The sequence below is a fragment of the Canis aureus genome, chromosome 20, assembly GCF_053574225.1.
Source record: "Canis aureus isolate CA01 chromosome 20, VMU_Caureus_v.1.0, whole genome shotgun sequence".
Taxonomy (NCBI): Eukaryota; Metazoa; Chordata; class Mammalia; order Carnivora; family Canidae; genus Canis; species Canis aureus.
Window position 1 is genome coordinate 202,034 of NC_135630.1, and position 17,565 is coordinate 219,598.

General features: G+C 46.1%; 1 long non-coding RNA gene and 1 pseudogene across 4 annotated transcripts in view; both read left to right on the top strand.

Annotated features, from left to right (window-relative positions):
- Nucleotides 1–6,240: 6,240 nt before the first annotated feature.
- LOC144291390 (uncharacterized) overlaps nucleotides 6,241–17,565 on the top strand; it is a 122,330-nt gene continuing 111,005 nt past the window's right edge. For 2 of the 4 annotated variants that reach the window (XR_013358640.1, XR_013358641.1), the window contains exon 1: nucleotides 6,317–6,413. This is a non-coding gene — a long non-coding RNA (uncharacterized LOC144291390). Of the gene's footprint in view, nucleotides 6,414–17,565 lie in introns of all 4 variants that reach the window. The other 2 variants (XR_013358642.1, XR_013358644.1) reach the window with 2 other exon arrangements.
- On the top strand, nucleotides 8,194–11,615 carry LOC144291881 (integrator complex subunit 4 pseudogene; annotated as a pseudogene).

Below are 17,565 nucleotides of genomic sequence, written 5' to 3' on the forward strand. Positions count from 1 at the left end.
TTTCCCTTTCAGAGCTACGCACCACCGATATTGGTGTGTGGTATTCTCACTTTCATTCCGTTCTGTGTATTTTTAAAACTTTCCTTTGACATCTCCTTTCAACTCCTGGATTGCTTAGAATCATTTTGCTTAGTTTCTCAATATTTGGAGATTTTTCTGCTACCGATTTTTAGTTTGAGTCCATGATTTTCAAAGACCATGCTCTAGAATTTTAATTCTTGTAAATACGTTGAAGTTTGTGTCATGGTCCAGGATATGGCCTGTCTTGGTGTGAGTTCTGTGGGTGCTTGAAGACAACGTGTTTTCTGCACTTCTTGGGCGAGGTGTTTTATACCTGTTGTTGACATACTGTTGGCTGATGGTCTTCTCGAGTGCTCTGTATCATTGCTAATCTTTGTCCAGATTTTCTATCATTTATTTTTCTTCTTAAAATTTTTTTTGAAAAAGAGTTTATTTATTCATGAGAGACACACACACACACACAGAGATGCAGAGACACAGGCAGAGGAAGAATCAGGCTCGCCACAGGAGGGATGCGAGACTCAATCCCAGGACCCCGGGATCATGCCCTGAGCCAAAGGCAGATGCTCAACCGCTGAGCCACCCGGGCGTCCCTGGGTCATACTTGTTAAAAACCAGTCTGCCAATGTCTGTCTTTTGTATGTTTAGAACACTTCTCTTTCATGTAATTATTATGTCAGAGCATCCACCTGTCATTTTATGTTTTGTTTCTTTTTCCTGCTTTCCTCTGTGTTAGTCGAACGCGTTTTTAGAATTCAGCTTTGATATATCATTGTGCCCGTGAGTGCGTATCTTTCTCAGTGCTGCTTGAGGTTTTATACTACAGACACGTAATGTCACATTCTACTGTTGTCGACATGTTACCGGATAGGGCGAAGTGCAGAAACCCCACCTCCGTGGCCTTCAGCCTCACCTGCAACATCACTGTCTTAAATATTTCTTCTGCATACATTTGAGCCACACCAGGCAGTGCTGTGTGACTTGCTTCAACCAGCACGTAGCAGAGAAGGGAAGTAAATTTTATTCATGGATATTTTTGCTTATGTTATGTTATTTTTTCCTCCCCTATGCCCAGGTGCTTCCTTTTCTCCTTTTCTTTCTGGTTACAGGTCTTTCTCTTGGGGCAGGTCTGTTGGTGACAAGGCCTCCTACTTTTCCCTCTTGATTTCTTTCATTCCTGAAGGGCTCTGGGTAGACAGTTCTTTTCTCTCTGCACTAGAAAAGCCGGCCACCATCTCATGGCCTCCATGATCCCCGATGAGAAATCTGCGGTAATTCCAACCGTGTTTCTCGTGGGAGAGGCACCGTTACTCCCCCGTTACTGTTTGGCCTCATCCCCTGTCATGATGTTTCTGACGTTTGACTGTGTTGTGTCCTGGTGTGGATTTCTTCGGTTTGTCTGCACTGGGGTCTTTCCAGTTTCCTGAGTGTGGAGATTTAGGTCTTTTGTCAAATTTGGGGTCTTTTCATCCACTAATTCTCTGAAGTTTTGTAGCCATTTTCTTACTCGTCTTTGGTGACTCCGTGGACATGAATGTGGGATCTTTTGTTACGGTCCTATGGGTCACTGTATTTTGGGGATTTCCTTCCCAGTCTCTGCTCTGTTTTATCCATGTGGGCTATCTCTGTCATTCCGCCTGCAAGTTCACTAGGCTCTCCGTTCTTTGCACCTGTCGAGCTTTTTATTTGATTTTTTTTTCAGCTCCAACATTTGTATTTGAGTCTCTCTTGTATCTTTTATCTCTTTGCTGGTTCCTTTTTCTTCTTTCATTTTTTCCAGGTGTGTTTGTGGCTGTTTATCGAATGATTCCTACATTAGCTGCTTTAAAATCTCGTTAGGTATGGTGATTATTCTGTTAATCATGCTGTTGCTGTCTATTGATTGTCTTTATTCATTTGTTGAGATCGTTCCGGTTCTCATGTGCTGCGTGATTTTCTTTTTTTTTCTAAGATTTTATTTATGTATTTATTCATGAGAGACACAGAGAGAGGTAGAGACAGAGGCAGAGGGAGAAGCAGGCTCCCTGCAGGGAGCCCGCACGATGCAGGACTTGATCCCAGGACCCCAGGGTCACACCCCGGTTGGAAGGCAGATGCTCAACCACTGAGCCATCCAGGCATCCTTAATACATTTATCTTAAGTCACGTTTTGGTAGTCAAGTTAAATGTAGTAATGTTTGTAGGATGCTGGGAGACATTGTAGGATCCACGTTCATGAGTTTGTCCTTTGGATTTCTGGCTTTGTGTTTTATTTTGCTGGTCAGAACACATCAGGCTTGTCGGCTCCTGATGCAGCGTTTACTTCTGCTTGGGGCTTTCGGGCTGGGTCTGAGATTGGACGTGGATTGCAGGTAATATCTTTATGATGTCAGAAAACTACTTTGTTCCAGGTTTTGCTGTTTTTAATCGGGGATGGGTGCTTGATCTTGCCAGATGGCACTTTGCTCCCTATGGGAAAGTTGTGTGCTTTTACTCTTGGTTATGTGTGTCAGCTTTAGGGACCATCCCTAATCTCGTGGGTGCAGCTGATGCTGAGCCCCTGGTCAGAAGGACAGCCACAGCCTGTCCTTAGGAATTTCATATGACAGTGGTTTATGCAAGTGTGAACACTCTTTCCCCCTCATGTGCGGGTTCCAGAGAGCCTCTTTATGGCTGAGGTGGCAGGGCTGATCCATGCAGCCCTTCCAGCCCAGTCTCCCATCTCTTCACTGATCTGCCACTGCTGGTGTGTGGCCCTCATCCTCATTAACCAAGATGGTAGGTAGAGGGCTGGACATCAATACCATGTCCCCAGCAACAGAGGGACAAAAGGAAGAATAGGCCATCTTTAAGAGCCGTTCCAGAAGCTCTTACATGACCTTTCACCCCCTGTCTTCTGGGCCACATCTAGCTGCAAGAGCAGGCTGGATCACAGGGTGTTTATCTTAGGTCTCTGAGCCCCAGATGAAAGTAAGAGGCTAGACGGTTGTGCTAGTGGTGAAGAAAGGATGTGGGAACAGCAGCCAGCTCTGCCCTGGCCTCACTTCCAGCACCAGATGCCACTGCCCAGCATTCCCAGCGTGGTACTCTCCTGTGGTCTATGGCTGACTCAATTTCCCTGTCCTAACTCCACGGTGCAGGGCAGTGATGGGATGGAGAGACCAGGTCCTGGAGGTGTGCCCTTATCTGGGGTCCTTGGAGAGGGAGGGGTTCCAGGGAATTAGGAGAATACTGAACGGGGAGGACGGTGTGCTGGGCACGGCGGGTGTGGGGGGCAGTCTCCCTTGTTTGATCCGATGTAGCGTATTTGTAGGTACAGGTGAGGGATTTAAGACCTGAGCCCTGAGCAGTGGGAATTGGAGGCGTGGCAGGCAAAGGGGGAGCAGGGTCTGGGGGGCAATGACCCCCTCACAGAGCACCTGCTGAGGACGTGGTGCGCCTGTCTCCCTGTCTGGTGTGATGGAATTCAGACAGGGCAGAGATGCGATGCAAGGCCAGGCCACCGTGCACTTCTCCAGGGACCCTCCATGTGGGGCATGCTGGTGCCTGAGCCACCCCTGAGCCCCTAACCGCAGCTCGGCAGCCCGGGCGGCCCAGGGTCGTGGGGCCCCGTGATGCTGGGTCTTCCTAGGAGAGCGTGAAGCCCCATGTGTGTTCTAGGGCAGCATTCTGTAGTGTCTCGGCCTCGTGCCTCGAGGCCCAGGGGCCATATATGTGTTCTTCAAATCCATGAGCATGGAATTTTTTCCATTCCTTTGTGTTCACTTCAATTTCTTTCATGAGTGTTCTATAGCTCTAAGAGTATAGATCTACCTATTTGGTTAGGTTTATTGCTGGGGGTGGGCCTCTCTGTGGCCAGGGCGTGGCCGGGGCATGGCCGGGAGCTTACCCTGGCGCCTGACCCCCAGCGTGACCAAAGTCCCCAGGGCGTGGCCCGGGAGGAGCTGGGCACAGATGCAGCGATCCCGCCACTGGGGCAGGAGGTTAGTCGGCCTCGCCGCCGCTCCAGGCCCGTGGTTCCCCGCACTGCGGGCTCGCGGCAGTGGCTCTGCAGGCCTCGGCCCCGGCACGCAGGTCAGCGTGGGCCCCGGGAGACGTGACGGGCCCCAGGGTGGCTGTGCGAGGGGCATCTGGCCCTCGCTCGTGGCGTGGCGGATGCCTGGGAGGGACCAGGTGGGGGACAGCGGTCCTTGGTGGCCACATGGAGGCGCTCCCGTGGCGAGCTGGGCCAACACCCTTTGGGCCGCCAGGTTGCCAAGGGCAGAGGGCTACATGGGGGAGGAGTGGTGGGACCTGTTGGCGGAGGGGGCGGCGGAGGGGCCTCCTACGTGTCAGGTCAGGTCTCACAGGAGCGGCTCAGGGAGGGTGTGGGGCCCCTCCCCCCGGGCTCAGGGAGGTGCCGCCGAACCCATGTGCGTGCGCTCAGAGGGGTTAGGGTGCAGGCACCTTGCAATGTCAGGGCAGGGCCTTGGGGTGGTGGCTTGAGGGCCTGGGCCGCTGGGCCCCAGGAGCCCCCCCAAGGCCCTTGGCTGTTCCCTCGCCCCCCTCCCCCCTCCCCGCTCTCGGGTCCCTCCCTAAGCACCCCAGCCTGGCCGGGAGCCCACCCCTCCCGCTTGGTCCCTATCAGGTGAGTATGGCTACCTCTGAAATTTTTCCTTTTTGAAAGCGTTCCCCTTTCTGCACATCCGGTCCAACATTTGTGGTTTCCTGTCTGGCCAATGTTCCCCATTCTCACCGCTGTGAGGTGGAATTCCTTGTGGTTTTGATCTGTATTTCCCTGATGGAAATACAGTGATGCAGCGCACTTTGTCATGGGCTTGTCGGTCACATCTACATCTTGCTCTGTGCTGTTTCGGTTCGTGTCTTTTGCCCATTTCCGGATTGGATGGTTGGTTTCTCTGCTGTTGAGTTGAATAGGTTCTTTAGAGATCTAGGATGCTGGCCCTTTACCCGACGGGTCATTTGCACGTAGCTTCTCCCATTCTGGAGGTTGTCTGTTGGTTTTGTTGAGTGTCTCTTTGGCTGTGCAGAAGCTTCTCATCCCGATGAAGTCCCAATAGTTCATATTTGCTTTTGTTTCTCTGGCCTTTGTGGGTGTATCTTGCATGAAGTTGCTGTGGCCAAGTTCGGGAAGGGTGTTGCCTGTGTTCTCCCCTAGGGTTTTGATGGAATCTCATCTCACATTTACATCTTTCATCCATTTTGAGTTTATCTTTGTGTCTGGTGTGAGACAGTGGTCCAGGTTCACTCCTCTGCATGTGGCTGTCCAGCATTCCCAGTGGCATTTATGGAAGAGACTTGTCTTTTTTTCCAGTGGATGGTCTCTCCTGCTTGGTCGAATATGTGGTCTTGACCACTGAGTGGAGGGTCCACTTCTGGATTCCTCTTCTGTTCCATTGATGGATGTGTCTGTTTTTGTGCCTGTACCACACTGTCTTGGTGAGCACAGCTTTGCAGTGCAACCTGAAATCCGGCATTGTACTGCCCCCCGCTGTGGTTTTCTTGGCTACTCTTCCTGTGGCCATTCGGGGTCCTTTCTGATTCCACACAAATCTTCAGATGATCTGTTCCAGCTCTCTGAAGAGAGTCCATGGTATTTTGATAGGGATTGCATTGTGTAAATTGCCCTGGGTCACGTTGACGTTTTCCCAATATTCATTCTTCAGATCCATGAGCATGGAATAGTTTGCCATCTCTTTGTGTCTTCCTCAGTCTCTTTCAGACGTGTTCTGTCATTTTTCGGATAGAGATCCTTGACCTCTTTGGTTAGGTTTATTCCTAGGTAGCGCATGCTTTCGGGTGCCATCCCAAATGGGGTTGACTCCTTAATTTCTCTTTCTTCAGTCTCATCGTTAGCGTCTAGAAAGGCCACTGGTTTCTGGGCATTGATTTCGTACCCTGCCACACTGCCGAATTTGCTGTATGAGTTCTAGCAGTCTTGGGGTCGAGTCTTTTGGGTTTTCCAGGTGTATGGTATCATGTCATCTGTGAACAGGGAGAGTTTGACTTCTTCTAGGCCGATTTGAATGCCTTTTATTTCTTTTTGTTGCCAGATTGCTGAGGCTATGACGTCTAGTGTTATGTTGAATTGCAGTGATGAGAGTGGACATCCCTGTCTCGTTCCTGATCTTCTTCGGGGAAAGGCTCCCAGCGTTTCCCCCTTGGGAATGATAATTTGCCGTGGGCTTTTCGTAGATGGCTTTGAAGATGTTGAGGAATGTTCTCTCTATCCCTATACTCTGAAGCGTTTGGATCAGGAATGGATGCCGTATTTTGTCAAATGCTTTCTCTGCATCTATTGAGAGGATCATCTGGTTCTCGTTTTTTCTCTTGCAGATCTGATCAGTCACATGGAGTGTTTGACAAGTGTTGAACCAGCCTTGCATCCCGGGGATAAATGCTACCTGGTCACGGTGAGTAACTTCTCAATGTACCGTTGGATCCTATTGGCTCGTATATTGTTGAGAACGTTTGCATCCGTGTTCATCGGAGACATTGGTCTATAACTCTCCTTTTTGGTCGGGTGGGGTCTTTGTCTGCTTTTGGACTTAAGGTGATGCTGGCCTCATAGAACGAGTTTGGAAGTATTCCATCTCCAGAAGCTTCAGCTGGCCTCACTGTAGTCTCTTTGGCAGGCTCTTGATTTGGTTCAGGATGTTGCTCAGTGGCAAAAGTCATTTGCTCCACTGAGGCAGGTGGCGGCTCCGGCATGTGCGGGAACCCAATAGCATGCACCTGGGCGTGCTCTTCCTCCAGGGTGGCCACGGGTACAGGTAGCTCTTGCATGTCGGAACAGTGAGTCAGAGGTGTTACCACCACATGCATTGGTTTGGTCTGAGCAGCTGGCTTCTCGGCTCGAGCCATGACCAGCTCAATCACCTCTGGCCCTGAAGCTTTAGCAGGCCCCAAGGTAGGAGCTGGGGCCAGTTGTTGAGGTGGTTCAGGATATTGCACAGGGGTGGACACTATTTGCTCCACTGAGACGAGTGGCTGCTCCGGCATGTGGCAGACCCTGATAGCATGCGCTGGGACATGATCTACTGCGAGGGTGGCCAAGATTGCAGGTGGGTCCTCCTTGTTGGGAGAGTGAATCAGAGATTTGACCACCTCATGCATTGGCTTCAACTCAGCAGCTGGTATCTCTACTCTGGCCAAGCACTCAGCACCGACAGCCCTGCCCAGCTCGATCACCTCAGGCCCAGAAGCTTCATCAGGCCCCACCTTCAGAGCTGGGGTGGGCTGCTGACATGATGTTGCTCAGGGGCCCAAGCTGGTTGCTGCACTGAGGCAGGTGATTCCTTTGGCATGGCATGCCGGGGACATTGATAGTGGGCACCTGGGGGAGCTCTTGTTGCAGGGTGGCCAAGTGTGTAGGTGGCTCCTCCAGGTCGGGACAGTGAATCAGAGGTGTGACTGCCTTGTAAATTGGCTTGGCCTCAGCAGCTAGCATCTCGCTCGGGCCATGCACTCAGCACCAACTGCCATGCCCGGCTCAAACTGCTCAGGCCCATAAGTTTCAGCTTGCCCCAGTGTAGTAGCTCTGGCGGGCTCTTGATTTCGTTTAGGATGTTGCTCAGTGGCCGAAGTCGGTTGCTTCACTGAGGCAGGTGGCTGCTCTGTCATGTGGGGGATCCCGATAGCATGCCCCTTGGCGTGCTCTTCCTCCAGGGTGGCCATGGGTACAGGTACTTTTTCACATTTGAAATACATTATTGCATATTTGCTTATGTTAAAAAAATAACTGTGTCCAAAACTTAAAGATTCTTATTTACTGATGCATTTAAATCTTTCTCATGATGATCTACGGCATTTAACATAGTAGTGAAATTGTTCATATCTGTGCCTTCAGCAGCTTTTACTTCTGTACTTGTGGTGTTCCTGTTTATATCACTCGGATATCTTTTGAAAAACAATGACATACTTTAGAACCCTGAAGATTTCCCTGGTGTTTTTTTTTTTTTTTTTTTTAGTGTCCTACATTTCCATTTATTGGACCTACTGAATACATCAGTTAAATGTTTGCTTATTTTACATAAAGGGCCCATTTTCTTTTTTTTTGAATTTTTAATTTTTTATTGGAGTTCAATTTGTCCACATATAGCACAACACCCAGTGCTCATCCCGCCAAGTGCCCCCCTCATTGCCCATCACCCAGTCACCCACCCCCACCCACTTCCCCTTCCACTACCCCTTGTTTGTTTCCCAGAGTTAGGTGTCTCCTGTTTTGTCACCCTCACTGATACTTTCACTCATTTTCTCTCCTTTGCCTTTATTCCCTTTCACTAATTTTTATATTTCCCAAATGAATAAGACCATATAATGTCTGTCCTTTTCCGATTGACTGTTTTCACTCAGCATAATACCCGGGACAGCTGCACCCCAATGTTTATAGCAGCAATGTCCACAATAGCCAAACTGTGGAAGGAACCTCGGTGTCCATCGAAAGATGATGGATCAAGAAGCTGTGGTCTGGCGGGAAGTCATGGCGGCTCACCTAAAGAAACGAGTGTACGACGAATTCACTAAGGAGGTCCAGCAACAACAGGAGGAAATTGCAACCAAGAAACTGCGATTGACAAAACCAAGTAAATCTGCAGCACTCCACGTAGATCTGTGTAAAGCTCCCTTCCCAGCGGATGCTTTGCAGTATCTACTCCAGTTTGCCAGAAAGCCTGTTGAAGCAGAAAGTGTGGAAGGAGTAGTTAGGATTCTCTTGGAACATTATTATGGAGAATGATCCATCTGTGAGACTGAAAATTGCATCATTGTTGGGTTTATTATCAAAGACTGCAGGATTTTCACCAGACTGCATTATGGATGATGCCAATAACATCCTGCAGAATGAAAAGTCTCATCAAGTCCTTGCTCAACTGTTGGACAGCTTGCTTGCAACTGGCACCAGACTCCCAGAGAATCAAGCTATCCAGATGGGATTAGTTGATGTAGCCTGGAAGCACCTCACAGATACGTCTCATGGTGTAAGAAATAAGTGCCTGCAATTACTTGGCAATCTTGGCTCTTTGGAGAAAAGTGTCACAAAAGATGGAGAAGGCCTAGCTGTCAGAGATGTCCAGAAGATGATAGGGGATTACTTCAGTGACCAAGACCCACGTGTCAGAACAGCAGCTATAAAAGCCATGTTGCAGCTTCATGAGAGAGGACTGAAATTACACCAAGCAATTTATAATCAGGCCTGTAAATTGTTGTCTGATGACTATGAACAAGGGCGCAGTGCTGCAGTCCAACTTATCTGGGTTGTCAGTCAGCTCTATCCTGAAAGCGTTGTCTCCATTCCTTCTCCTAATGAAGAAATTCGCTTAGTTGGTGATGCATTTGGAAAAATTTGCCCCATGGTCAATGATGGCTCCTGGGTGGTTCGAGTTCAGGCTGCAAAGCTGTTGGGCTCAATGGAACAAGTCAGTTCTCATTTCCTGGAGCAAACACTCGACAAGAAGCTCATGTCCGATCTCAGGAGAAAATGCACTGCACATGAACATGCCAAGGAACTTTACAGGTCAGGAGAGTTTTCCAGTGGCAGAAAGTGAGGAGGTGATGCTCCCAAAGAAGAAATAGATACAGGAGCTGTGAACTTGATTGAGTCAGGAGTTTGTGGAGCCTTTGTTCAGGGATTGGAAGATGAGATGTATGAGGTCCTCATTGCTGCTGTGGAGGCTCTCTGCGTGCTGGCCCAATCTTCACCTTCTTTTGCGGAGAAGTGCCGCCCTGATTTCCTGGTTGACATGTTTAATGATGAAATTGAGGAAGTACATCTGCAGCCCATACACAGCATGAGAAAAATTTCTAATAATATCACTCTCCGAGAGGATCAGCTTGACACTGTCCTGGCTGTGTTAGAGGATTCATCCAGAGATATTCGAGAGGCTCTTCATGAACTTTTATGCTGTACTAATGTTTCGACTAAAGAAGGGATTCATCTTGCACTGGCGGAGCTGCTGAAAAATTTAACCAAGTACCCTACTGATAGGGACTCTATATGGAAGTGCTTGAAGTTTCTGGGAAGTCGGCATCCAACCCTGGTGCTTCCCTTGGTGCCAGAGCTCCTGAGCACCCATCCGTTTTTTGACACAGCTGAACCAGACATGGATGAACCAGCTTACATTGCAGTTTTGGTTCTTATTTTTAATGCTGCTAAAACCTGTTCAACAATGCCAGCACTGTTCTCAGATCATACCTTCAGGCATTATGCCTACCTCTGAGACAGTCTTTCTCATCTTGTTCCTGCCTTAAGGTTACCAGGTAGAAAACTAGTGTCATCGGCCATTTCTCCCGGTATTGCGCCCCATGAGGACCCGTCCCATCAGTTCCTGCAGCAGAGCTCTGAAAGGGTGTACAGTCTTCAGAGCACCGGAACCCTCAGGGAACCCAGAAGCTGCTGGAGTTCACCATCCAGGATCTTCAAAAACGTGGAGAACTTCAGTCTGAACTAGCAGGAGTCGCTGCTAGGAGTTCTCGGCTACCTATCTTTGGTGTCAGCTTCTTCTCATCAAGGCCTTGCAAGAAAAGCTCTGGAATGTGGTTGCCCCTTTATATTTGAAGCAGAGTGACTTGGCCTCCACAGCAGCAAAACAGATCATGGAAGAGACCTACCAAATGGAGTTCATGTACAGTGGTGTGGAGAATAAACAGGTGGTGATTATACATCACCTGAGGCTGCAGGCCAAAGCCTTGCAACTTATAGTAACAGCACGGACTACTCGAGGAGTTGACCCCTTATTTGGGATGTGTCAAAACTTTTTACAGGAAGTGGACTTTTTTCAGAGGTGTTTTATTGCGGATTTGCCCCACCTAAAGGACAGCTTTGTGGACAAACTTCTTGACCTTATGCCCCGACTCATGACATCCAAACCTGTGGAAGTGGTCAAAATTCTATGGACCATGCTGAGGCAGAGTACCTTCTTGCACCTCCCCCTTCCAGAGCAGATCCACACACTTCAGCCAGCATCATTGAGCCAGCAGGTGAGTCAGACAACCCCTTGCAGTTTACATCTGGATTGGTTGTGGCCCTGCATGTCGATGCGACCCTGGAAAATGTCCAGGACCCTCAGAGTGCTGTGAAGGTCCAGGTCTTCTATCCAGATGGCCAGGCTCAGATGATTCATCCTAAGCCGGCAGACTTGCAGAATCCTGGCCCAGGGCGCCACTGGCTTATCACTCAGGTGTACCCCTCCCATACTGCCTGGACAGAACCATGCCAGGTGGATGTGAGGCTGCTGCTGGCCTACAACTCCAATTCCCGCATTCCCAAATCCCCCTGGATTGACGGTGGCGAAGTGTCACCCCAGGTGGAAACCAGCATCGAGGGCACCATCCCCTTCAGCAAGTCTGTGAAAGTTTCCATAATGCCCAAACCTGCAAGGCGCTGAGTCACAAGCATTGTGTAGAGCTAAAGCTGAGAAAGACCTTCTTAGGTAGCAGAGTGAGCCCGAAGCCTAGAGCACTTCACCTGGAGCCGGCGTATGGGCATGAGCACCATCACCCTTATCGTCTCATCTGGTATCAAACACAAAATAAATTATTTTGCATTAAAAAAACAAAAACCTTCAAGTCCACACCTCTTCCTTCCCTGACTCCCCCCACCACCTCAATAAAGTTGAGAAAACAACAACAACAACAAGAATCTGTGGTCTATGATACAATGGAATATTACTCAGCCATTAGAAACGACAAATGCCGTGAAAGGAGAGTGATGTTTGTCTACTTGTTGGGTTCATGTTGTTGTACGTGTGTGTGCAGCCAACCAGCAGTGCTCATTATGTACCAGATCATCTACTAAGAATAGTCTTTTACCCAAAACCAGGAAAGAGGAGAGAGAAAGAACTAGTTTTGAGAGCTTTTTGATTTGGAAAAAGCATTACAAAAATCACAATTTTCATTATACAGTAAGGGAGTAGCTTCCTTCATTCTCGTGAGGATTAACGATAGAGGGAGTCCTGTGAAATGAAGACCACTTTGTATTCCAATTTAATTTCTTGAATTTCTTAATTGTTTCCTTTTCTTTTTGGTTTTTACTGACATTCAAAAACTGAAAAACTTCTAGCTCATAACTTTGTTGCATTTCTAGGTCCTTGCAGCAACAAAAGGAGATTGTCATATTAGGACTAGAACTTTAAGTGAGTCCTAAAGTATTGGAAGAAAATTCTAAAATATACATTGAGGTTCTACAAGGAAAAGATTGAGTTTAAACAAAAGAGCCTGAGCTAATTCTTCCAGAAGGTTTGTTACTTTGAATTCAGAGCCCTTTTACAAGTATATTAGAAAAATAAGTAGTCCCACAGTATCAGTCGATTCATGTATAAATGAGAAGAGGGCTAACATTAATGAAACTACCTCTAAAGTAGTTGACTGCCAAGCTGATTGTTAAATTGGTTATTATGGAAACAGGAGAACCAACTCACACACTTAGAAATGAGGTCCCAGACTGGAAGCACTGGTAAATGTAGCTGCTCATAATCTAAGTTAAATAATTCCTTGACAATCTGAGTAGATCTATATCATCATGGTGGTCTTATATGTAATTTAGGGTGTTTAGTAGGAAATTATTGAATGGACTTCATGATTCTCTAGAGCTTATTTTTGAGAGGTGCTAGTGAATCAGGAGGGAAAAAAATAAATGCTCAAAAAAGTCCTATTGCCATCTTACACATTTGGGGAAACTGTAAGAATATGTCCAAAGAATCTTGGTCTTCAATACTTTTATATACAGTAATAACTAACACCATAAAATAGCACTTATTTAGATAGAATTGATGGTAGACGTGGCAGTACTACATCCTTTTCTACAATGTCTGAGTGTTTGTAGTACTTAAGACCTTTCCATCAGGCATCAACATTAAATATTGAATACCTCTAGAAAGTGTGAAAATAATTTTGTCTTTGGAAGTAGTTAACGTGCAGTTTTTCCGTGTGTCCCATTGGACTTTTCTAGTGATGATTCTCCTAGGATGCTTTATCAGTAGGTGTCTGGATTTTATGGACTAAAAAGGTGATATTTTCTTTTATAATTGAAATCTGTAAATTATCTTTATACTTAATTTTCTATGTCCATTCATAGCAAAAAGTAAGCAAAATATCCCAAGACAAAGAATGATGGTTCCCCCCCCCCCCACCAAACCTTGAGCATAACCGTTGAGGAACAAGAACTGTCGGAGATCTATGTGTGTGTATCTGTACATACATCCATGCATACATGGCAAGATTGAACAGAAATCACAATTCCGACATCATCTGTGGTTTATGTCACAGCTCTTCTCTGTCATCAGCCTCTGTTTTTCTCTTTGGGCTTTCGTTGAAAAATACTCAGCCTCATATCTTTTGCTCTGAGACTTTAACTGTAATCCTTGAATTCTTAATTTCAGTTCAGAAACCCTAGTCGTAGAACTCATGAGTCTCCAGATTTCCATGACTGTCACCAAAAATTGAAAATCCTATAGGTTTGCCTTTTTTTTTAAACTAAAGACTTAAAAGCAAGAAAAGAAAAAAAATGCTTCTTTCTGTCTTGACAAACATGAGGAAGAAACTGCAAACAGGAATACAGGTGGAAGCAACTCCTTCTGTAGCCTCCCCTTGTACTTTTAAAAGAGTTTTGTCATGGGGTTAATGATGGAGAAAGTTGACAACAGGCATTGTATATGTCTGCTGTTCGCAAACTGTATTGTGTGACCGTATTTTTTTCCCAGTCATTGAAAGGATTCTCCCAGTGTGATACCTCTTAATTTAAAGAAAAAAGTGTTTTTTTCTCCTGTAAAATAGTCATCATTTGGAACTGGAGGGTATTACGCTCAGTGAAGTAAGTCAATCGGAGAAGGGCAAACATTATAATGTCTCATTCTTTTGGGGCATATAAAAATAGTGAAAAGGAATAAAGGGGAAAGGAGAAAAAATGAGTGGGAAATATCAGAAAGGGAGACAGAACATGACAGACTCCTCACTCTGGAAAATGAACAAGGGGTGGAAGAAAAGGAGGTAGGGTGGGGGTGTGGGGTGACTGGGTGACGAACATTGAGGGGGACACTTGATGGGATGAGTGCTGGGTGTTATGCTATATGTTGGCAAACTGAACTCCAATAAAAAAAATCATCATTATTTTATGACATTTATAAAATGCAGTAAAAGATAAGGAAACCATCCTGAGAGGCAGGATGCCTCTCTCATTTGGCCAGCTTTTTAACATGTTCTACTTATTTTCCTCCCTTATTATTTAAGGCTTTTTTGTATGTATGCACTGTCTTTTTTATTGGCTATATTTTTGAGGAAGAAGCTCTTCAATTTACAGGTGCTGTATATTTCATAGTCATAAATTCATTGATTTCTAGAAATACACATTTGCTTCCATGTATCCATTAGAGTGCAACAATCCTGAACTCCTAGGGATTTTTCACTGATGAAAGTTGTTTTTATACTTCCCTGTTGTATTGAAGCAGGTCTGAAGACCAGGAAGAAAGCTGACTAGTGATCTGAATTGCAAAATGTTGAGAACTAACCAGTGGGTTGTCATGGTGCCTAATGACTCTTGTGTGTGTGTGTGTGTGTGTGTGCCTAATGACTCTTAAGTACAAAGGAAGTTTATTAATTATTTGAAGTAAAGACAACACAGTCATTTGTAGGAGATCCTTAGCTAGAAAGTTTTAATATTCTTTGAAGAAATCAATACAACCAAACCTTAGAAAGTTTTAGAAGTTACCAAAAAATCAAAACCTGAGCTGCAAAAAAGAAAAGTCATGTATCTGAGGTGACAAACGTAAGGGAAGCAAGCAAGTGCAGGAAAGCTGGAAGCTCTCGATTGGTTGTGGCCACAGAGAGTTTGGACAAGACAGCAGGATGTGCCACTTTTGTTTTGTAGGGAAGTGTCATTTGTGACCGTCATATTTGTAAATGGGTTTTCCGTTGGTTTTGGCGGCAACAATGTTTGCCACTCCTCTGGTCTAACTGGACCGAGACATCCCTCACTTCTATTACCGCTAGTCCATGTGTGCAGTGCTGTTGGTTGGCTTTGGAAATGTGAACTTTGTGGATAAAACAGGGAAGTTTCTCTGGCATCGAGTGGCACACAAGGCTCTGTAGGGATGGTGTGTGTGCATGCGTGCGCATGAGATACTCTCATAACAGGAAATACACAGTACTCAATTTCATCAACAGTAGCTCAAATTTAGTTACTGAAACAGGTTTCAATGAACATTGTATTCTCTGCTTCAGGTTTTTGTAGAAGTGACAAAATTGGACAGTGTAATACCGTAAAGAACTACAAATTCACTAGAATATAGCTGACCTCCCCGCAACGTGGGGATTAGGGGTCCCGACAGCATCCCCCAGCACAGCTGAAAATCCACATATAATTTTTGATTCTGCCAAAACTTGACTGTTAGTTAGTAGCCCACTGTTGATTGGAACTTTACCGATGATATAACCAGTAGATTAATATGTATCTTACAATGAAGTGAGCTAGGGAAAAGAAAATGTTATTAAAATCATAAGGAAGAGGGGCGCCTGGGTGGTGCAGCCATTGGGCTCCTGGGCGATGCCGTCAGTTAAGTGCCTGACTCTTGGATTTGGCTCAGCTCATGATCTCATGGTCTCTGGATCAAGCCCTGCATCGGGACTCATGCTCAGCAGTGAGTCTACTTGGAATTCTCTCCCTCTGCCCCTCCAACTCGTGTACACACTCTTTCTCATTCTCTCTTAAATGACTAAATCTTTAAAAAAAGAAAATCATGGGAGTAAAGACATCTATGGTGCTGTACTGTATAAAGAAGTGGACCCATACAATGCAAACACATGTTGTTCAAGTAACAACTGTACTCTTACTATATATATATCCCACTTATTAAACTGTGATCATTAGACAGTCATCAGCAGTTGTCCCTAAGGCTAATGAGCTTTTTTTTCTCTCTCTCTCCTACTCCTAGTCTGCAGAACAGGAATGCTGCCCCTCTCTACTGCATTAGCAGGAAAAGATCTCTGAGGGCAATTTAGAAGACCTGGTGTCTGTTTCCACGATTGCCCTTTCCAAGCTGGGTCACCTTTCCTCACTCCATGGGGCCTTTGTTCTGTTATGTGTGCTTGAATAGCAGACAGTCGTCAACCAGTCTCATACAGTATAATCTAGTTGGAAATCTCTGAGCGCAGGACTTACACGACAGCCACCCCGCCCCGGATCCCCTGCCCTGCGTGCCCGCTCTTCGTGGTGCTCGCCACCTTGTGACATGTTACAGATTTATTCAGTCATTGTCTCTTCCACCTGCGGAGGAAGACCAAACCCTGTGGATGGGGGCAGTCGCCTGATGTGTTTTGCCCATCGCTGTGTCATCAGCGCCTGCGTCAGAGCGTGTCGGAAACCACATGAAGCTCGTGGTGAATGTTTCTGGAATGAGTTAGTTATTAGGATCCAAACTGTATTTCTGGGTAATAATTTAGAGATCACTAAAAACTAAGTTCCTATGATAAGGGTTTTAGGTGTCTGCCAGTCGGCTTTATGACGTTCTTTGGTTTGCATGAAAAACTCTATTCCTCCTACAGGATAGAATTCGAAGAGCAATTTATATTTAGAAGATGTTTATAATAAGCCTTATGGGCCCAGTTTATCGCAGTGATCTCTTGTTATTCAAATGCTATATTTTCTCTAATGTAGATTGTACGGTTGTGCCTGGGAGGCATGTGCACTGCATGAAAGTAGGATCTGTGAGGCCCTCTAGCCATCATCACACCATATGGCTATTCCTGTAGATACTTACTTAAACCACAAAATATTTGCACATTGCTTTCTTTCTTAGCAAGTAGAAAATATACATGATAATAAAAATGTTACCTGATAGAAGAAATTTAATTTATTCATTTCACAGTTAAGAGTCTGACAATGAGAGATCTGTCCTAAATGGCTACCTACTTATGCATCATGCTTATTATATGTGTCAGATTGAAATATTTCCCATAATCCTGGTAAGTTGAGGAGTAAGGCCCACCTGAGAGCGACCCGAACACAAGGGCACGAGGCTTTGCACGAGGCGTGGTGCATGGCAATTGGTCTTTTCTGTTTATAGTCACTCCAGGGTGGGGGCCGGGTCTGGAGTGAGATCATCTCCTGTCCTGCCTTCCGTGCTGTTTGTAGGTGGACACCTCCCACATTTGTCATTCTCCCACTGAATTGTATATCCAACTACTCGTGTAACCTCTCCTCCAGTTTCTGCAAATAAACATGATCTCACCACACATACTCCTCTGTATTCTTCACCCCTGTGACTTGACTGCAAGGCTGTCTTCCCAGTTACTCAGCCTCCAGACCTCAGAGTTGTCTTTAATTCCTTGCTGTCTTTCAAACCCCCATCCAGTGCATCAGAAAAAAAAAAACCTTTTATCTTGACCTTCAATATAGATCCAGAATCCAGCTGTTTTCTATTATCTCCACTGCTAGATACTAATTCAAGTGACCATCTTCTCTTGCCTGAATTCTTCAGAAGCCTTTTGTGGGGTTTTCCTGCCTTTCCCCATGCCCCGCTGTGAGATTCTACATGGAGCAGCCATCTCGATCCACTTAAAGCAAAAGTAAGATCC